Genomic DNA, 22,019 nt, shown 5'->3' with positions numbered 1-22,019 from the left:
AAGTCTCTATGCGTGCATCCGTGTTGTGATCCTTGTTCTCCATCAGGAGAAGTTGTGGGCACAACATTTCTTTCAACGATGTCTGTCTGCAAAGTGATCTTCCCTGTTGCGTGATGTTTGAGCCCGCTGGAGCATTCTGTCTGCACAGAGACAGGGCAGGTGGGAGAGTTCGCTGTGGTATAGTTTGAAATGTGTAACAGGTAGGAGTCAATGTTCGGTTTCTCCTAGCTGTTACATGGGTCCCATAGTTGTGGTCCTGTGCATTTTCCTTTTCTTATTGTCCAAAGAAATTACTTGGAGAACTGTGGCTGTGGTCTTTGGTGGGAACTCCTCTGTGACCCTCCTGCGTACTTTCTACCAACTAGATACTCTTCTTGTGTACCTGCTACAGTTGACAGAATCTGAAATGTTAAGCTAGGATTGCTTCACTTCTGTAGGTTTCACAGTCCTTCTGTGTTTCTTCTCATGTTCCAAAACTGGGCGTCAGTATGGCGGATAGTCCTTAAAAGTTGAGATCTGTTAAAATTATCAGGGGGAAGGAGCAGTTTGCATCCGTAGCTTGAAGGGTTACCGCTGCCGAGACAAAGAGTTTGATATACTTCTGTTTCCCTAAGATGTCCCTGAAGGAAACGCTCTTTCACCTGTGACTGACGCACGGCCAAAAGTTGAGTATTGTCCATGGTTCAAGTAAAGGCTGAGAATGCAGAGCAAGGGGGGTGAGAGGCTGGTTACCAACCATGGAGGTGGGTGGATCAATGTGGTTTTGGCTGGGCACTGGTTTGATTTCATGCCTGGTGCCAAGGCCTGTGCCATTTGTGCTGTGACCCTGGCCTCCTTGTCCTGAATGGCAATGGTAGTCCTCTGAGAGTAAAGTATTTGAGCATAAGTGTGTACCCAGAACAATGTTATATGCGTGGAATGGCTTATAACTCCCGTGTGAAACCTCCTTTATTCATCTGTGTTTCCCTGGAACTTTGCGATGTAGAGTTTCTTCACAGCTTAATTATGTACTTATTATGACAAATGCTGTGATGGGAGCTTTGGGAAGAGCAAACGGGGCATTCATGACCTACTGAACACCTTGGTTATGTATCTTCCCTAAGTGCCATAATGTAGAAGAGTATGTTGGGATTCCTTCCTTTCTGCATGGGTTAACTTCTTGACTTGCTCCTTGTCATGATCTGAAGGTGGGCCTTTGTCTCTGATAATGTGTGGAAGATCACATCTGATATATTTGTCAGACTGTCCCATACGACCCTGTCATTTTTCAGCTGTAAAGAGAAAGCCTTTCATAGGTGTGTTTCCTTAAAAGGTCCCTGGCAGAAATGCTCTTGCTTGTCACATACCAACGGTGAGAAGTGAAATATTATCCATGGTAAAGGAGAAGTCATCTGTCCACCTTTTCTCTGGAGGGGATCTATCTGCAAATGATGAAGATCATTGACAACCATGGGATCTGTGCATGGTTTGAGGAGAGTCTTGGGGGTGCTGTGTGTGTGAAGAGATACTGGTGGAGACATGGCATGCGTTTTGTCAGTTCCCAGGGTGTATTGCTGGCCTTCTGCACGTGAGTCTGGAAGTGTCTTATGCTTGGATATCCCATTGCTCAGATTCCAGCTGGCCAAGTTGTGGATACCTCAGTTTCCTTTCCTGTTGCGTGATGTTTCCTGTGAACGGTAGTTATTGAGCACAGGTTACACTTTAGGTTAAGATTCAAGCATCGTGTATCTTCCAAGTTGCCCATGTGCTAAAGAAGGATGATGGCGTCTTTGAGTTGACACTTTGACAACCGGGTCTTTATTGGAGCTCCATATTGCTTATGCCCTTGAGAACATGATTTGATTCCATGCCTGGTGCCAAGGCCTGTGCCATTCATGCTGTGATCCTGAATTCCCTCTCTTGAAAGGCAATGGCTGTCCTCTAATCAAAAGGTGTTTGTGCAATAACTGTGCATGTAGAACACTGATGCATGTGTAGAATGGCTCCTAATTCTTGTGTGAAACCTCCTTTATCCATCTGTAGTTCCCTGTAACATTGCGATGTAGAGTTTCTTCACAGTTCTAATTAGACTTTCTTTCCGGCCTTTGTTTCCTGGAAGGTCGTCGTTCCTTTTCCCCCAGTTCTGGTCAGTGCTTTCTGCATTTGAAGCTATGAGCGTTGTTTTGCAGCAAAGACTTACTTGAGCCACGTGCAACCAAATTTTTGGTGTGAGGAGAATGAAGCAGAAGCTAAAGAGAATCTGTTGCACTTTCCGAGAAGACATAGCATGAGAAAGAGACCCATGATAAGGTGTTTACTCTTAGGGTTTCATATTTATGGGAGATGAGCAGGCCACATAGGAGGAAACTTGCTGATGAGAGCTGTTGACTATTGCTTCCAATGACCCCCCTGTACTATGTAGTCCAGAGGGAGACTTTAGGGCCACATGTGCAGCTTGCTAGGAATGACTTCCAGGTGGTCTGAGGGATGAATTTCAACACCCACAGTTGAAGACCAAGAAGACTTCCTGGGGAGTTTCTCTGACAACCCTTGCTCTTCTAATGCTTCCTTGCCTTGCTTGTCTGTTGTATGTTTTTGTTTTTCTTTCCCTGGTCTCATACGTACGTAGCTTTACTTGTGATTATCAGCATGGCTTGGTTTAGCAATGTGCCGTGTGTTAGTGCCTCTTGCTCCTGCTACAGGGGTTGTGAAAGGCAGGAGAGGTGAGGGTATCTTTGTGTTGTTTTTTTCTGGTGGAATGGATGTAAACATGAGCTCCATAGAAGTGTTTTGCTGATTCCCTGTCTTTTAAGGTTGACTTATTGGCTATAGGAAGAGCTGTAGGTGAGGGTATCTTTGTGTTCTGTTTTTGTTGGGGGGAATAGATGTAAGCATGAGCTTAGTAGAAGTGGCATCTCTGTGGAACAGCATGTGTGATAAACCATTACCCATAAACCATTAATTTGATGACCTGTTCTCTGTTGGATGACCTCTCATCTTGTGTTTTGGCCGTTTATCATTCGTGTTCTTTAGAAGCCTTCTGTTTCTTCTGAGAATGTTGGTGAGCAGAGAACCGTACCTCCCTTCTTGGTGTGCTCGTAGTGCATCATCCTCTGACGATATGTTTTTGTCACTTATGAGAAGGTCAGAAGCAAACCTGCAAGTTGTGTAGGGTTGGAGTGAAGAGATGGGAGCTCTGTGGGGGGTAGGTATAGCAGAAGAGATGGTAATTTCCCTGCTTATCACAGTTAACAGAACCGTGTGCCTAGTGGAGTACCATGCGATTTGAGTTGCTTGTGCTCAGTAAGTTCCCGTATGCACCTTTGAGGTTTACAGCTGCAAAAGGGAAGGCTTTCATAGACATATGTGTTCACACAATTGGAGAGATATGGATTTGACAAATGGTCTCTTAGATGGATGAGAAACTGTCTGGATGGCTGCATCCAAAGAGTTCTAGTCAATGGCTCAATGTCCAGGTGGAAACCTGTTATGTGTGGTGTCCCTCACGGGTGTGTACTTGCATCAACAATATTAATATCTTCATAGGCAGTGGGATTGAGTGCACCCTCAGCAAGCTTGTGGACAACACCAAGCTGAGTGGTGCCGTTGATTTGCTGGGGGAAGGGATGGCATCTAGAGGGACCTTGAAAGGCTGGACTTTCAGTGCTGGCAGTACTGGTGGGTGACAAATGGGACATACGCTGGCAATGTGCACTTGCTGCCCAGAAAGCCAGTCGTATCCTGGGCTGCATCACAAGCAGTCTGGTGGTTCTCTCCCTCCACTCCGCTTTCGTGAGAGCCCACCTGGAGTACTGCATGCAGTTCTGGGGCCCACAGGAAAAGAAAGATATGGACCCCTCAGAGTAGGTCCAGAGGAGGACTATGAAACTGGTCAAAGGGCTGTGGAACGTCTGTGTTATGAAGAAGGGCTGAGAGAGTTGAGGTTCTTCATCCTGGAGCAGAGAAGGCTCTGGGGAGACCTTGTTGCAGCTTTTCAATATATAAAGGGGGCTTCTGAGAAAGACAGAGAAAGAAGTTTTACCAGGGCCTAAGTTTAGATTGGAGAGAAAGAAGAAATGTTTTACGATGAGCGTGGTGAGAGACTGGACCAGGTTTCCCAGAGAAGTTGTGGATGCGCTACCACTGAAAGGGCTGAAGGTCAGGTTGGACGGGGCTCTGAGCAATTTGATCTAGCGAAGGATGTCCCTGCCCATGGTACGTGGGTTGGACTAGATGATCTTTCAAGGTCCCTTCCAACTCAAACCATTCTATGACTCTATGAAAGACTTAACTCAAGGAGACGACCTAAAGGACCGGACAGCGTGTCTTCCTTTTCAACGCCTGTGGAGTTGCAGCAAGGCAATGCCTCTGAAATTCCGGATTCGAATGAAGGAGAGAGCCCAAAGCTGGATTCAGCCGCAAAGCCCCGGTGAAAAGCCCGGGCCCCTGCGAGCGCGGCCATCAGCCGGCTGCGGTGGCGTCGCGGCGCCTCCGGGTGCCGCTGTTGGCCGACGCGGAGCGGCGCCGGAGCCCGAGCCGCAGCCGCAGCCGGAGCCGCAGCCGCAGCCGGAGCCGGAGCCGCCGCAGCGTCCTGCCCCCCAGGCTGCTCGCTCGCACGGCGCCGGCCGGAGCGGCAGCGGCACGGGCAGCAGAGGCGAGAGGCGGCGCGGCGCGGGGAGCAGCGGCGTCCGAGCCGGCGGCGAGATCGCTGCCCGCCGGCGGCCCCTGCGCTCGCTGCGGCGAGGGGCTGGCAGGGAGGGAGGGCAGCGGCAGGAGGGAGGAGCGCGGCGAGCGCTGCCGAGGATGGCGGGCAGGCAGAGGCAGAGGCAGAGGGCGAGCCGGCGGCGAGCAGGCGGGCGAGTGCTGCTGCCCGCTTTGCTGCTGTGCTTGTGCTGCCGGGCGGCGCCGGAGCGGATCCGCTACGCCATCCCCGAGGAGCTGGGCAGAGGCTCGCTGGTGGGGCCGCTGGCGCGGGACCTGGGGCTGAGCCCGGCGGAGCTGCCGGCACGCAAGCTGCGGGTGGCGTCTGCCGCTAAAAGGCAGCTGAAATACTTCACGGTGAGCGGGGAGAGCGGGAACCTGTACGTGAGCGAGAGGCTGGACCGGGAGGAGATGTGCGGCGAGTCGGCGTCCTGCTCCGTCAGCTTCGAGGCGCTGGTGCAGAACCCGCTGAACGTGTTCCACGTCGAGGTGGCCATCCAGGACACCAACGACAACTCCCCGGCCTTCAGCAAGCCTGCTCTGGACCTCGAGATCGGTGAATGGACACTTCCCGGTGCTCGTTTCCCGCTGGAGATGGCCCGAGACGCGGACGTGGGCAGCAACTCGCTGCTGACTTACGAGCTCGCTAGCAACCCGTCCTTCAGTCTGGCCGTGAAGGAGAGCCCGGATGGAAGCAAGCAGCCGGAATTAGTGCTGGAGAGAGCGCTGGACCGTGAGAAGCAGAGCTCCTTTCAGCTGGTGCTGACGGCGGCGGACGGCGGGGACCCCGTGAGGTCCGGGACTGTGCAGGTTCGCGTCAACGTGACGGACGCCAACGACAACGCGCCCGCGTTCAGTAAAAGCGTCTACGAGGCGCGAGTGCGGGAGAATCTGCCGGCGGGGTCGCTGGTGCTGCGGGTGCGGGCCACGGATGCGGACGCGGGCTCCAACGGGCGGGTCTCCTACTCCTTCGGCAACGTCCCGCAGGGCGTCCGCGCGATGTTCAGCGTCGAGAGCGAGAGCGGCGAGGTGAGGACGGCGGGGCCCCTCGATTTCGAGGAGAAGAGCAAGTACAGCTTCGGCCTGGAGGCGAGGGACGGCGGCGGGCTCACGGCTCACTGCAAGGTGCAGATAGACGTCACGGACGAGAACGACAACGCGCCCGAAATCACGGTGTTGTCGGTGTCGAGCCCAGTGCCCGAGGACGCGCCGGCCGGCACGGTGGTGGCCCTCCTGAACGTGAACGACCCGGACTCCGGGGAGAACGGCCAGGTGTCGTGCGAGCTGTCGGGCGAGGCGCCGCTGTCGATCGTGGCGTCGTCGGGCGGCTCGTACAAGGTGGTGACGGCGATGGCGCTGGACCGGGAGCAGGCGGCCGAGCACCGGGTGACGGTGGTGGCCAGGGACCGGGGCAGCCCGGCGCTGTCCAGCGGCGCGGCGCTGGTGCTGGAGGTGTCGGACGTGAACGACAACGCGCCGGTGTTCGAGGAGGCCGCCTACAGCGCCTACGTGGCGGAGAACAACGCGGCGGGCGCGCCGGTGCTGCGCGTGCGCGCGCGGGACGCGGACGCGGGCGCCAACGGGCGCGTGAGCTACTGGCTGGCGGGCGGCAGCGCGGGCGCGGCGGGCGCGGCGCCGTACGTGTCGGTGGAGGCGCGGAGCGGCGCGGTGTACGCGCAGCGCTCCTTCGACTACGAGCAGTGCCGCGAGTTCGCGGTGGCGGTGCGGGCGCAGGACGGCGGGGCGCCGGCGCGGAGCTCGACGGCGACGGTGCGCGTCTTCGTGCTGGACCGCAACGACAACGCGCCGCGGGTGCTGTGGCCGGCGGCGGGGGCGGGAGCGGCGGGCGCGGGCGCGGCCCCGGCGCCGGCGCCGTTCGAGGTGGTGCCGCGGTCGGCCGAGGCCGGGTACCTGGTGGCCAAGGTGGTGGCGGTGGACGCGGACGCGGGGCGCAACGCGTGGCTGTCGTACGAGCTGGTGCAGGCGGCGGAGCCGGCGCTGTTCCGCGTGGGGCTGCACAGCGGCGAGGTGCGGACGGCGCGGGCCGTGTCGGAGAGGGACGCGGCGAAGCAGCGGCTGGTGGCCGTGGTGAAGGACCACGGGCAGCCGGCGCTGTCGGCCACGGCCACGCTGCACGTGGTGCTGGCCGAGAGCTTGCAGGAGGCGCTGCCGGAGCTGAGCGAGCGGGCGGCGGGCGCGGACTCGCCGGCGGAGCTGCAGTTCTACCTGGTGCTGGCGCTGGCGCTCCTCTGCGCCCTGTTCCTGCTGAGCGTGGCGCTGGCCGTGCTGGCGCGGGTGCGCCGGGCCGGGCCGCCCGCCGTGCTGCGCTGCCTGGGCGCGCAGCGCTTCTCCGTGGCCGGCGCCGCCTTCCCGGCCGACTTCTGCGAGGGCACCTTGCCCTACTCCTACAACCTGTGCGTGGCGCCGGGCCGCGCCGTCGCCGAGGGCGCTTGGCTGCCGCCGCCGCCGCCGCTGCCCAGCCTGCCCGCGGAGGAGCTTCTGGGCGGGGAGCCCTGCGGGAAGCGGAGCCCGAGCAGCAGCGCCGGCGCGGGAGAGCCGCCCGCGGAGCCCGACGCACCGCAGGTCTGTAAGCCCGCGCTCTCTCGCTCTTCTCCTTGCGCCTTTCTCAACCCCCGTCCCTATCGCCCCGCGTTTTCCCCGACTGCCGTGACTGGCAAGTGCTGATCCGTGTCTCCGTGAAGAAAGCAACGCAGTATCCCCCTTCCGCTCTCAACAGGCAGCTGGCGGCGGCCCTTCTTGCTTCTTCGGTGCTGACGGGTTCGGGTTCACCTGAGAGCTTTTGACTTCAACGCTCGTTTGAGCTGGCAGCGGTGAATTTGTTAAATTAACGATTCTGCATGACAAGATCGGGAAACTTGAACCTGGTTGATAGGTGGATGCTGGGAAGCCGTTGGTTTCCCAAAGGAAAGGTGCGTGTGGCTCCATGAGTGGAGAAGTTGCTGGTTGTTGCTCCCTGGTGAATGTACCCCTCTTCCACCGAGTGCCCTCTCATCTTTTGGAGGAAGGCTGCTGCAGAAATGGCAGCACTAATGGGATGGAGAAATATTCGCCAGGCATGATTTTTCCGAGTTCTTTGTACAGTTATTTCCGATTTTAGGGGTGAACGCGGATCCTTACTGTGTAGAATGAGATGTGCTGATTGTGCATGACGGAGTTGGGGAAATGGGATTGCGGCTTGGTGTTGGAGATTTTACCTTCCTCAAACGTGCATGTTTTCTCCACATAAGGAGAAGTTACGAGTTGTTCCTCCCTGACGAAGGAGGACAGTGTCGCCCATCTTTTGGGGTGAGGCTTCTGCAGGAATGGTAGCCCAGGTGGGAGGGGTTAATTTGTCCAGGCATTGTTTCTCTGTGCAGCCCTCCTTGGTGGTAGTTCCCTTGTGTTTTACCATTCCTGATCTCTCATTCGTACACAGTCGAAGGCGTAGCATGAGATGTCAAGGGGGAAAAAAATCGCCTTTGGTATTTCAGGGCCTGTTTTCTTTCCCTATCCCCTTTTCCCAACTGGAAGTACTTGGACCTGGTTGATCGCATTGACAGGGTAATACTGGACTGAGGAACTGGGTCTCTCAGCCACTTTTTGCACTAGTTGTTGTGCCTGCCTGTTTTGCCAGGGGAGGCTATAGGCATCCTGAGAACATCTCTGAAATGACAAGCACCTTTGCAAAACGTCATCAATTAGGCACTTGAATAGAGTGCACTTGCACCTTTACAAATGGTCTGCAAGGTTCAGGGTGTGCAGCTGTACTTGTCTTCTCCTGCTCTCCTACGGTATTTGTTGAAAAGGTGTCCTACCAACATGAAGACTCAAGATGAATACTTTACTAGTCAGCATCGATTACTTATTAGATTTACTAATTAGATGACTACTTTACTAATCAGTATCAATCTCGGAGCAAGAAGTCAGTGATGGCACTTCCTCATTAATCATGCATTCAGGCTCAGCTGAGAAGCTTTGTTTACAAGACTTTTGCTGTCTAAAATGGTAACAGGTATCCTTTCTGGGCCCAATGAGATCCTTGGACCTTTCTGAACCTCCATCCTTTTTGTCCTGGGTTTTCCCAAGTGGTGTGGATGGGAAGTGCTGATCCGTGTCTCCATGAAGGAATTAAAGAAGGAATAGAGGAATATTAAATATCTGGTCTCAGTCAGTGATGGTGGAGTAGTTAAATTGGAGCGTGTTCCATATTAACTGAAGTATTTAAGGAAAAGTTCCTGCTGCTTTGGTTAATGAGCCTGATATCTCTGGTTCTCTGTGGTCTGAATATCACAGGTATTTCAGAGCCTGTTTTCTTTTCCTGTCCTTGTACCAGTCATTCAAGCATGACAGCTACAAAACTTGGTGGTGGGGATTGTGCTTTTGGACAACTGGGATAAGACTAATAATATCCTATATGTAATATCAAGAAAACTTATTTTGCTTCACATATGTCATGATTAGCAAGTAATTTTTCTTATGTGATAGAAATATCACACTCACGGGAGGCCTCTGCCTTCCTCGTGGTTGCCATGGCCTGGAGGATCCAAGAAGAGATGGGCTCGGGAATCATGGAATCATAGAATCATAGAATGTCCTGAGTTGGAAGGCACCCCCAAGGATCATGGAGTCCAGCTCCTGTCCCTGCATAGGACAACCCTAAAATTCACACCATATGTCTGAGGGTGTTGTCCAAATGCTTCCTGAATATTGTCAGGCTTGGCGCTGTGACTGCCTCACGGGGGAGCCTGTTCCAGTGCTCCACCACCCTCTGGGTGAAGAACTTTTTCCTAATGTCCAGCCTAAACCTCCCCTGGCATATCTTCCTGCCGTTCCCTCGGGTTGGGAACCAACCTATCATTGGTTGCCAGGGTGAAGAGATCAGCGCCTGCCTCTCCTCTTGCACTTGTGAGGAAGCTGTAGCCCGCAATGAGGTCTCCCCTCAGTCTCCTCTTCTCCAGGCTGAACAGACCAAGTGACTTCAGCCACTCCTCATACAGCTTCCCCTCTAAACCCTTCACCATCTTCGTGGCTCTCCTCTGGACACTCTCTAGTAGCTTTGTACCCTTTTTGTACTGTGGTGCCCAAAACTGCACGCAGTACTCAAGATGAGGCTGCACCAGTGCAGAGTAGAGTGGGACCATCCCCTCCCTCGACCGGCTAGCAATATAGTGCTTGATGCACCCCAGGACACGGTTGGCCCTCTTGGCTGCCAGGGCACACTGTTGGCTCATGTTCAAGTTGCCATCGACCAGAACCCCCAGATCCCTCTCCGCGGGGCTGCTCTCCAGCCTTCTGTTCCCCAGCCTGTATGTACATCCAGGGTTGCCATGTCCCAGGTGCAAAATCTGGCACTTGCCCTTGTTAAACTTCATACGGTTGGTGATTGCCCAGCTCTCTAATTTGCCCAGATCTCTCTGCAGGGCCACTCTGCCCTCGAGAGTGCCAACGGATCCTCCCAGTTTTGTGTCACCAGCAAACTTAGATAGAAAACCTTCAAGTCCTGCATCCAAGTCATTTATGAAGATATTAATGAGCACTGGCCCTAAGATGGATCCCTGCGGAACTCCGCTGGTGACTGGTCACCAGCCCGGTGTAACCCCATTTACTTTAACCTTTTGAGCCTGACCCACCAGCCAATTGCTCACCCATTGCATTAGGTGTTCATCCAGCTGTATGCTGGACATTTTGTCCAGGAGGATACTGTGCGAGACAGTATCAAAAACTTTATTGAAATCCAAACAGATTACATTGACTGGCTTCCCTTGGTCAACTAGGTGGGTAACATTGTCATAGGAAGAAATGAAGTTTGTTCAGCCGGACTTTCCCCTCGTGAACGCGTGCTGGCTGGGGCCAATGACTGCATTGTCTTTCAGGTGGTTTTCAATAACTCCCAGAATAATCTTCTCCATAATTTTGCCAGACACAGAGGTGAGACTGACAGGCCTGTAGTTACTGGGGTCATACCTGTTGCCCTTCTTGAAGATTGGGACAACGTTTGCCAGCTTGCAGTGAACTGGGGCCGCTCCAGATTCCCAAGAGCACTGAAAAATCATGGAGAGAGGCCTTGCTATGACATCAGCCAGCTCCTTAAGTACCCTCGGATAAAGGCTACTTTTATGCCAAGGCTTTTGCATCACCGGTGGACGGGAAGCGATGTGTCCGTGGGGACGGTGCCGTCCCCGCGAGCTGCCCGTGGGAAAGGCCGGGCGGGCAGCGGTCGGCAGCGCTCGGTGCCTGCAGTGCCGGGAGGAGGCTGCGGGCGCCGCTGTTGACCGAGGAGGAGCGAGAGGAAGGCCGGAGCGCTGCAGGCAGCCCCGCCCGCTGCGGCCCGGCTCGCTCGCTGGCTGGCTGGCTGGCTGGCTCGGCGGCCGGGCGGTCTGCGAGCGTCCCCGCGGTGCGGAGCCGTGCTGCAGCGAGGCGGAGGGGCCGGCGGCAGCGGCCGGGAGCGGCGAGCAGGAGCGGGCGCCGTAGCCGGATCGGGAGCCGGATCGTCGGTGGGCGGCGGGGAGGTGCCGGCGGTGGTGCGGTGTCGGCGGTGCGGCGGCGGCGGCGATGAGCGCGGCGGGGAGGCGGCGGGGCCGGCGGGAGCGAGCCCTGCTGTGGTGCGTCCTGGTGGCGGCGTGGGAGGCGGCGTGGGGGCAGCTGCGCTACGCGGTGCCCGAGGAGCTGCCGAAGGGCTCGTTCGTGGGCGACGTGGCCAAGGACCTGAGGCTGCAGCTGCCAGGCGTCCGCATCTTGGACAGAGGCAGGACGCAGTATTTCGCCCTGCACGGGAAGACGGGACATTTGGTGACGGCGGAGAGGATAGACAGAGAGCAGCTGTGCGGGCATATGCAGAAATGTCTGATCCATTCCCAGATTTTTATTCAAAATCTAGCCAAACTTTTCACGGTAGAGATAGAAATTATAGACATCAATGACAATCCTCCGAAGTTCCAGCAAGATCAAGTACAATTTAGAGTTAGTGAAACAGCAGCCGTGGGAACGCGGTACTCGGTGGAGGAGGCTCACGACCCGGACGTGGGGTCGAATTCCCTGCAGAGGTACGAGCTGAGCGGCGACGAGCACTTCTCGCTGGCCGTGCAGGCGGGCCCCGGCGGGGAGGAGCGTCCCGAGCTGGTGCTGGCGAAGGCGCTGGACCGGGAGGAGGCGGCGTTTCACGAGGTGGTGCTGCGAGCGAGCGACGGCGGAGAGCCGGCGCGGACGGGCACGGCGCGGATCCGCGTGGCGGTGCTGGACGCGAACGACAACGCGCCCGTGTTCGGCCAGGCGGAGTACACGGTGCGTGTGGCGGAGGACGTGCCCGTGGGGTCGCGGCTGCTCACCGTGAACGCTACGGACGCAGACGAGGGCCCCAATTCGGAACTGACGTACTCACTTCGTGGGATGGCGGGCACAGCGTCGGGAGCCTTCCAGATCGACGCCCGGACCGGGGAAATTACCGCAGCGGGGAAGCTGGATTACGAGGCAGCGGCTCTGTACGAGCTGGAGGTGCAGGCACGGGACGGGGGGGACCTCTCTGCCAGAGCGAAAGTCCTGGTGAGCCTGATCGACGTCAATGACAACGCACCGCAAATCACGGTGACGTCCGTCGTGAGCTCCGTGCTGGAAGACAGTCCCCCGGGAACTGTCATCGCTTTCATAGAAGTGAAGGATGAGGATTCAGGTGTTAATGGGGAGGTGAGAGTCTCCCTGCCGGACGGCCTGCCGTTCCGTCTGGAGAAGTCCTTGGAGGACTACTACCGCGTGGTGACGGCGAGGGAGCTGGACCGGGAGGAGGTGTCGGAGTACAACGTGACGGTGCGGGCGGCGGACGGCGGGTCGCCGGCGCTGTGGAGCAGCGCGATGCTGGCGCTGCGGGTGCTGGACGTGAACGACAACGCGCCGGTGTTCGCGGAGGCGCGCTACAGCGCCCGGCTGCCCGAGAACAACGCGGCGGGCGCGCTGGTGCTGACGGTGCGGGCGGCGGACGCGGACTGGGGGCAGAACGCGCGCGTGCGGTACCGGCTGTCGGAGGGGCGGGTGCGGGGCGCGCCGCTCTCGTCCTACGTGTCGGTGCAGGCGGAGACGGGCGCGCTGTACGCGCTGCGCTCCTTCGACTACGAGGAGGTGCGCGAGGTGGGGCTGTGGGTGCGGGCGGAGGACGGCGGCGCGCCGGCGCTGAGCAGCAACGTGTCGGTGCGGCTCGTGATCGTGGACGAGAACGACAACGCGCCGCAGGTGCTGTACCCGCCGTCGGCGTCGGCGGCGGGCGCGGGCTGGTCGGGCGTGGAGCTGGCGCCGCGCTCGGCGGAGCCCGGGGCGCTGGTGGCCAAGGTGGTGGCGGTGGACGCGGACGCGGGGCAGAACGCGTGGCTGTCGTACGAGCTGGCGAAGGCGACGGAGCCGGGGCTGTTCCGCGTGGGGCTGCACAGCGGCGAGGTGCGCACGGCGCGGTTCCCGCTGGCCCGCGACGCGGCGCGGCAGAGCCTGGTGGTGGTGGTGAAGGACCACGGGCGGCCGGCGCTGTCGGCCACGGCCACGCTGACGGTGGTGCTGGCCGAGAGCGTGGCCGAGCTGCTGTCGGAGCTGGGCAGCGCGGCGGCGGCGGCGCCGGGCGAGCCGGCCGGCAGCCTGACGCGGTGGCTGGTGGTGGCCGTGGCGGCCGTGTCCTGCCTCTTCCTCGCCTTCCTGCTGCTGCTGCTGGCGCTGCGCCTGCGGCGCTGGCGCCGCTCGCAGCTGCTGGCGGCGGGCAGCGGCGCCTTGCGCGGCGTGCCGGCCTCGCACTTCGTGGGCATCGACGGCGTCCGCGCCTTCCTGCACTCCTACTCGCACGAGGTGTCGCTCACGGCCGACTCGCGCAAGAGCCAGCTCCGCTTGTCGGGCGGCAGCTGCTGCGACACCCTCCCGGCCCGGCCGCCGCCCGGGGAGCCCGCGCCGCTGCTCGGGGAGGACCCCGCCGCCGCCGCCGCCCCGGTGAGTTCCTCTGGCCGGACTTGCTCCGCGGCGCTTCCCTCTGCTGCTTCTCTGCCCTTTCCGCCCCGCGTCCTGTCTCCCGCGTAGGGACAGTATTAGCTCTTCGCAACGGAGCTGTTGCATCATTAGCAAACGGAAGTCTGCCTTATTAGCAAGTTCAGGGATCTTCCCGACAGCAATTGTGCTTGAGGAGGAATGCTAATGGCCCCGTGTCTAACTTCTCTGCTCATCGTTTCCACTCTTCTCAGCCTTTATGTTCCTTTTTGTGTGAGGAAAGAGAATCGGAAAAGTTGTGTCTGTTGGAGGAAGTCTCTGGGTGGCTGCGTGTGACGGGCTACTGGAGGAAACGGGAGATCTATTTTGCTGATTTCCCACCTTTTAAGGTTGACTTCTTGGCAAAGGAGCTGGATGTGCCTTGGCCTGAAAATAGATGCTACGGGAAGAGCCGTAGGAGGGCGGGAGGGGAGAGATTGAAGGTGCAAGGAAAGATGTAAGGAGGGGGATATTCCCCCTCTGCAGATGTTCACTGATCCAGTCGTTCCGGGAAGACCTCTCTTCTTTTACCTTTAGACTCCTGGTGTTTCTTTGCAGAACAGTAGTGAGCAGAGAAATGTATCTTCCTTCTTCTTACAAAGATGTTCTTACAAAGATAGCTATGTGAAGTCTGTGGTGTGATGGTGGTTTATGACAAAGAGAAATGGTGTGGTCAACTGGCTCTTTGATGACAAGTGCTTGCAAAGTATGAGAATCAAAGAACACCGAGAAAGTTGCAACGGGTTGCAGATGAGAGCTTTCCTATTGCGTAATGTTTGGGCAGGGTGAAAATTTGTGTCTGTCCAGAGACAGGAGAGGTGAAAAAGTTTGCTGTGGCATAATATGAAATGTCTGAAAGACAGGTTTAAAGGTTCAGTTTGTCCTAGTTGTTATATGAGGCCCGCAGTTGCGGTTCCATGCATTTTCCTCTTTTTCGTTGTCCAAATAATTTTCTTTGAGGAACTGTGGCTATGGTCTTTGGTGTGAGCACCTTTGTGAGCCTCGTGTGGACTTTTTTACTTACTAGATACCTTTCTTGTGTACCTTCTACAGGTGACATAATATGAAATGTTGAGCTATGATTCCTTCACTTCTGCAGCTTTGCTTTTTTTTTTTTTTTTTTTTTTTTTTTTTTTTTTTGTCCAGGTGTAAAGCTGGTAACCCTTTTGACTTTAGAAGATGTCTTGTAATTGTTGGGCTGAGGAAGCAGTTTCCATCCATACCTTGATAGTGTTCAGCTGTGAAGACAAAGACTTTGATATACCTCTGTTTCCCTAAAATGTCATTGAAGGAAATGCTCTTTCGCCTGTGGATGACATATGACAAAAGTATTGGATACTGTCCTTGGTGTAACTAAGGCTGTGAATGCCAAGAAGTGAGGCTACTGTTGGCTGGAGTTTCGTTCAAGCAGGGCTTTGTGTTTCTATCACATGTCAGGTCATTTCTGATTTTGTCTCCTGACCTGTAATACCGATTTTCCTGTCAGTATTAGTTCTTCTGAATGGATGCATTGCATTATTAGCAAACGGAAGTTTGCGTTATTAGCAAGTTCCGATGTCTTCCCAGCAGCACATGTGCTTGAGTAGGATGAGATTCTCTTGAAACGGAACATTAATGGCTCCATGTATAACTTGCTGTGATGGGTTAATAATTCGTACTTTTTATGCAGCCTTATTGCTTGTTTCACTACTCGCGTGTGTAGTAGCACATTATCTTATATTGTTTATTATTTATTATCGTTGAAAGCACTGTTTGAGGAACAGAGTACTATGTATTCTTAATAGCAGTACACATTAGAAAGGTTCTCTTTTTTGTGTGTGCTCCTTACCAGCCAGTGAGCAGTTTTATTTGTAGGATAGGACTGTTACAAATACACAATTATTTTTATCATGAACAGTGTGTTAGTTGAGGTGTTTTTCTCCAGTCCCTCAAGGCTTTGGTTCACTTCATTATCACTCTTCCCTTGTAACACAGCTTTCTCATTCAACAGTAATTATTTAGGATGAATGTAAGCCATTGCTGGAAATGCACGTAGAGCTGTCTGTGCCTGCTTTGGGGTGGGTTTTACTTTTCTCATGTGTGAAAGTTCCTCACACAGCGTGTTCCTCAGCCAGTGGTGACAGCAGTGTCAATCTTGTGTACCAGAATGCAGTGTGTGTTTTCCATGCTGGAAGTACTTCTTCCTCAACTGGGAGAACATTCCCAGGCATACCTGCAAATTCCTTGTTGCTTGTGGGAATGTCCTTTGTTGGGTCAAAAGTGAGCTCCAAGCTCTGGATTGAGGACGAGGGTGGAAGAGGAGCGAAATCACTTGTTAGTAAGGGCTGAATTCTAAAATACATGTGCGTACGTGAGTAGTGGTTAGTGACCTTGGTAGTGATCCACCGCTGTGCTCTTCCAAAGACAGAATGGAGTAAAAGAACTGGATGTTTCCAGACTGAATGTTGTGCTTATAGACTCTATAAGCCTCTTCTTAGGCCTTCAAACTACGGGTGAAGTGCTAGAAAGTAGAGGATATTGTTGCAGTTTCTGCTGGGGTATGTTACAGACGGCGTGGCACTTCAAGAAATGTCAAGATACTCTTGCTGTGAACTGTTATTAATTTGTGCTTTTTATGTTGCCTTGCAGCTTGTTTCGTATGGTTCTCTCTCATGTAGCAGCCCTTGATCCGTCGATACTAAGTGTTTAAAATTGATGCAAACGGTGTGTGAGGAACAGAGTAGCATGCATTCTGAATAGTGTTACTGTTTATAAAGGTTGTTTTCTCCTTCCGTGCTCCTTAGCAGCCGGTGGGCACATCCAGAGTCGTACTGCACCTGGAATAATTTTGTGACAATGACCTTGTTGTCCACGAGAAGCCTGTTCACACAGCAACCTTGTGGCCTCTTCTGCCAAATGAGAGTTAATCTCCGAGGGATCGTTACCGCCCTATGGGCACTTTTCATCTACTTTACTGTTCATCACCATGTCTTTTGCAGAAAGTGTAGTTAGAGGTGGCGGTGTAGCTGAGGGTGTAGCGACAGTATGTCCTAATGTGCCTAATGCCAATATAATTTTCATGTCTTGCTCAGCAGCGTTACTCACAGGACTGGACGATTAGACATACACAGGTATTTTAATCGTGAATGGCTTATTAGTTGAAGGTTTTTCTAAAAGTCTATCGTTCATTGCTTTATTTATCACTATTGTCTTACAGCATAGTGTTTCATTTGACGTTAATTATTTGAAATGCATGTAAGCAGTACCTTAGTAATGCAATCACAAACACTGAGGAAGGGCGAGATTCTGCGTAAATACCTGCTCAGTATGGGTAGGTGAGCCTCTCGTATGTATCTCTCCATGTGAAGTAGAGTGTGGCTACTTCTTTGTGAGAATGGGCTTGGCAAGGAGGAGCCTGTTCTCACAGCAACATTGTGGCTGAGCGATCGCTTGCTAATAACTGCTACAGTGGAAGAAGCTTGTGAAGGAGAAACTGAATCCTGTAGTCTGTGTTTTTGTATCTTTTGAGGGAGTGGCAAGAGTGGCATAACTGAGAAGTGAGTTATCACCAGGACCCTGTGAACGGGCACAGTAGTCATCCATGGATTCATCTCTTGTTTGGAGCCATAGGAGTGTTAGGAAAGTCTGCTGTACCTGTCGTTTCCAAATTTGTGGTCTGTGTATCACTTGCAATTATTCAGCTGATCATAATGTGCCCTGCTCCCTCCATGGTTATGTACCAAGATTTGTTGGTTTGCAGAGAGTCTTGCACTCTGTGATTTCCTTTGATTGTTGCTGAGAGGTGGTGTTATCGTATAAACAGGCACTGAGGAGGATCAAGTACTTTTTCATAGGTGTTGCACTAAAGAGGGTTTTATCCTTTCCATTTTCAGACCACCCCACACCTGGAGTGTTCTGAGTACTGCCGGTGCAAAATACACGTCGCTGTGTTTGTCTCATGGGTAAACTGCCTTCTGTAGTGTTGCCCTTCTGACTTTTCTTCTTGTGACTTCTTTTGCCGTCTTTTGTCTACAAGTCTCCTCCTGGGAACGTCAGCTGACATGTCACATACACCTCGGGCATCACCACGGAGGAGTATACCTCTCCTCCTTAAAACTGTCAGAATAGCACACTGGTAACTGAAGTATCCTGGGAGCATGGGTAACTTTTTGCTGCCCGTCCATGTTCTCGTATCTACTTAGTTACCCCATCCACTGGAGGAAGAAACTTTGAAGAAATGCTTTAACAGGTCTGTGCTTCTGATTCTAGAGACAGAAGTTGTGGTCATCCCCGTGATTTGTAAAACTAGGAGCATGTATTGATACTGCTGTTGTAGAGTATAAGGTTTGCCATTTTCTTCCAGTCGCAGTCACTCTGAGAGGTATATAAAATAAAAGGGATATAAACAAGAAACTCCTCAAAGAAAATGGCGGGTCTGATGCTTTCTTCTACAACCGCTTCTCCTCTGAAGTATCTTGTAGCTGTTACTTCTCAGAGCTCGTGGAAATGAAATAAAAGAACTGGGGAAAGACAACCCACAGCAATAATAGAAGCTGTTGGAATATATCAGACATTTGCTGTACAGTGTATCTGCTTTTACTTACCTGCACTCACCTGCGCTCTGCGGTATGAAGTCTGCGCGCTCCTACACTGCTCGGTAACACGGTCCCCACCCAGACTCTTCATTTCCACTGGTGAACAGAGCTGCTTGGTTCTCCTTTCCGGAGGTGGGCGAACTGAAAGCTCACTCGCGCTTTTGGTAGCCGATGGCGCCGACTCCCGGCAGCTGCTGACAGTGCGGTTCGGAGCGCAGAGACCGAAGCGCCGCACGCCATCAGCCGGCTGCGGTGGCGTCGCGGCGCCTCCGGGTGCCGCTGTTGGCCGACGCGGAGCGGCGCCGGAGCCCGAGCCGCAGCCGGAGCCGGAGCCGCCGCAGCGTCCTGCCCCCCAGGCTGCTCGCTCGCACGGCGCCGGCCGGAGCGGCAGCGGCACGGGCAGCAGAGGCGAGAGGCGGCGCGGCGCGGGGAGCAGCGGCGTCCGAGCCGGCGGCGAGATCGCTGCCCGCCGGCGGCCCCTGCGCTCGCTGCGGCGAGGGGCTGGCAGGGAGGGAGGGCAGCGGCAGGAGGGAGGAGCGCGGCGAGCGCTGCCGAGGATGGCGGGCAGGCAGAGGCAGAGGGCGAGCCGGCGGCGAGCAGGCGGGCGAGTGCTGCTGCCCGCTTTGCTGCTGTGCTTGTGCTGCCGGGCGGCGCCGGAGCGGATCCGCTACGCCATCCCCGAGGAGCTGGGCAGAGGCTCGCTGGTGGGGCCGCTGGCGCGGGACCTGGGGCTGAGCCCGGCGGAGCTGCCGGCACGCAAGCTGCGGGTGGCGTCTGCCGCTAAAAGGCAGCTGAAATACTTCACGGTGAGCGGGGAGAGCGGGAACCTGTACGTGAGCGAGAGGCTGGACCGGGAGGAGATGTGCGGCGAGTCGGCGTCCTGCTCCGTCAGCTTCGAGGCGCTGGTGCAGAACCCGCTGAACGTGTTCCACGTCGAGGTGGCCATCCAGGACATCAACGACAACGCGCCGCGCTTCTTGCAAGACAATTTCCAGCTCGAGATCAACGAGTTGACTTCCCCCGGCGCCCGGTTTTACTTGGGCGTGGCGGAAGACGCGGACGTGGGCAGCAACTCGCTGCAGGGCTACGAGCTGGAGGCCAACGGGTACTTCGCGGTGGAGGTGAAGGAGAGCCAGGACGGCAGCAAGTTCGCGGAGCTGGTGCTGCGCCGCGCGCTGGACCGGGAGAGCGAGCAGAGCCTGCGGCTGGTGCTGACGGCGCTGGACGGCGGCGAGCCGCCCCGGAGCGGCACCGCCCAGCTCTGCATCAACGTCACCGACGCCAACGACAACGCGCCCGAGTTCGCGCAGGACCGGTACCGCGCGAACCTGCGGGAGGACGCGCCGCCGGGCTCGCTGGTGCTGAACGTCTCCGCCTCCGACGCCGACGCCGGCACCAACGCCCGCATCACCTACGGCTTCGGGAAAATGCCGGCCAAGGTGCTTCAGAAGTTCGTGTTGGACGCGGAGAGCGGGACGATAACGCTGCAGGAGGCGCTGGACTTCGAGGACACGCGAGCGTTCAGCCTGGCCGTGGAGGCGAGGGACGGGGGCGGTCTGGTGGCGCACTGCAAGGTGGAGGTGGAGGTGCTGGACGTGAACGACAACGCGCCCGAAATCACGGTGTTGTCGGTGTCGAGCCCAGTGCCCGAGGACGCGCCGGCCGGCACGGTGGTGGCCCTCCTGAACGTGAACGACCCGGACTCCGGGGAGAACGGCCAGGTGTCGTGCGAGCTGTCGGGCGAGGCGCCGCTGTCGATCGTGGCGTCGTCGGGCGGCTCGTACAAGGTGGTGACGGCGATGGCGCTGGACCGGGAGCAGGCGGCCGAGCACCGGGTGACGGTGGTGGCCAGGGACCGGGGCAGCCCGGCGCTGTCCAGCGGCGCGGCGCTGGTGCTGGAGGTGTCGGACGTGAACGACAACGCGCCGGTGTTCGAGGAGGCCGCCTACAGCGCCTACGTGGCGGAGAACAACGCGGCGGGCGCGCCGGTGCTGCGCGTGCGCGCGCGGGACGCGGACGCGGGCGCCAACGGGCGCGTGAGCTACTGGCTGGCGGGCGGCAGCGCGGGCGCGGCGGGCGCGGCGCCGTACGTGTCGGTGGAGGCGCGGAGCGGCGCGGTGTACGCGCAGCGCTCCTTCGACTACGAGCAGTGCCGCGAGTTCGCGGTGGCGGTGCGGGCGCAGGACGGCGGGGCGCCGGCGCGGAGCTCGACGGCGACGGTGCGCGTCTTCGTGCTGGACCGCAACGACAACGCGCCGCGGGTGCTGTGGCCGGCGGCGGGCGCGGGGGCGGGAGCGGCGGGGGCGGGCGCGGGCGCGGCCCCGGCGCCGTTCGAGGTGGTGCCGCGGTCGGCCGAGGCCGGGTACCTGGTGGCCAAGGTGGTGGCGGTGGACGCGGACGCGGGGCGCAACGCGTGGCTGTCGTACGAGCTGGTGCAGGCGGCGGAGCCGGCGCTGTTCCGCGTGGGGCTGCACAGCGGCGAGGTGCGGACGGCGCGGGCCGTGTCGGAGAGGGACGCGGCGAAGCAGCGGCTGGTGGCCGTGGTGAAGGACCACGGGCAGCCGGCGCTGTCGGCCACGGCCACGCTGCACGTGGTGCTGGCCGAGAGCTTGCAGGAGGCGCTGCCAGAGCTGAGTGACAGAGACCCTGTATCCGAGCTGACGTATGATCTGAACTTCATTCTTGTAGTGGCCCTCGCTGTCGTGTCGTTGTTATTCGTTTTGACAGTTATTTTGATCGTGTTCTTTAAATGCCGACCGTCGAGGAGCCCTCCCGTTTTTATAACTTCTGATAAGGAGCTGTATTCCAGCCTGGGCTCAAACGCACCTTACAACTACTGCAGCAGCACGTTGCCCTTGCCCTACTCCTACGAGGTGTGTTTAGCCTCTGAGTCGGGCCAGAAGGACTTCACATTTCTGAGACCAGGGGCGGTAGCCCCTGACCGTCTCCTGGGCGCGGAACCTGGCTCAGGCACTCACTCCGGGAAGGCGTCTCCCAGCCCAGAGATGTCGGCACAGGTGAGCTTCTGTCCCGGGGTTCCTCTCTGCGGACTTGCGTGAATCTTCTTCTTCCCCTGTTCTGCCGTCGAGGATCGGTGGGCAACCAGCAGAGCTCGACGTCACCTCCCGGCACACTGCTCAATAGCTCGGGTGCTTGTGTGGGGGTGTGTGTGATCATGACTCTTCCTTTTTATCTGCCCAGTCTCATCCGCACATTGTCGGTTGTGCCCCGAGGAGCGACGCTATGTTGCTAGTACTGCTGTCTGTCTGTCCTAATCAGGGTGCAAGTTTCACCGAGCCGGGGTGGTGGTGTGGACATGGGGTGGAGTGGGGGCAAAAGTGTCGTGTGGTCCGAAGCTGAGACAAATGCTTTCGTCTTGGTCTAGCAACTGCTTCATTTATTGTTTCTGCCAGATTTGAGCGCTTTCCTGTAGTAACACTGTGTGATTTCTCCCGGTCTGTTCACTCAGTGAGGGCAGCGACTCTGTAGTCCTCTGTTTTCCCTTCCAGCTCGGTTCTTTTCATACTCTGAATCCGTCAAAAGGAAGATGCTCTGTACACCCGTGACTTAACATTTCCCCTTCGTCTGGGGAGCCGGGGCTAGTGCCTTAGTTCCAAGGCCGGAGCCGAGCAGAGAATGCATTGGGCCCGCTGCTGCCACAGGCTCCTCCGGAGCCCTGGCGGAGCCAGGAGTAGTGCTGGAGTGAGAGGTTCTGGCTGGGGTTCCTGAAAGAATTCCTGGTGCAAGGGAAAGGCGCCTTTCCCATTAGCTGTTGTG

Source organism: Platalea leucorodia (genome assembly GCF_965183815.1).
Source record: "Platalea leucorodia genome assembly, chromosome: 11".
Lineage (NCBI taxonomy): Eukaryota > Metazoa > Chordata > Aves > Pelecaniformes > Threskiornithidae > Platalea > Platalea leucorodia.
Note: the sequence above shows the minus strand (reverse complement) of the source record.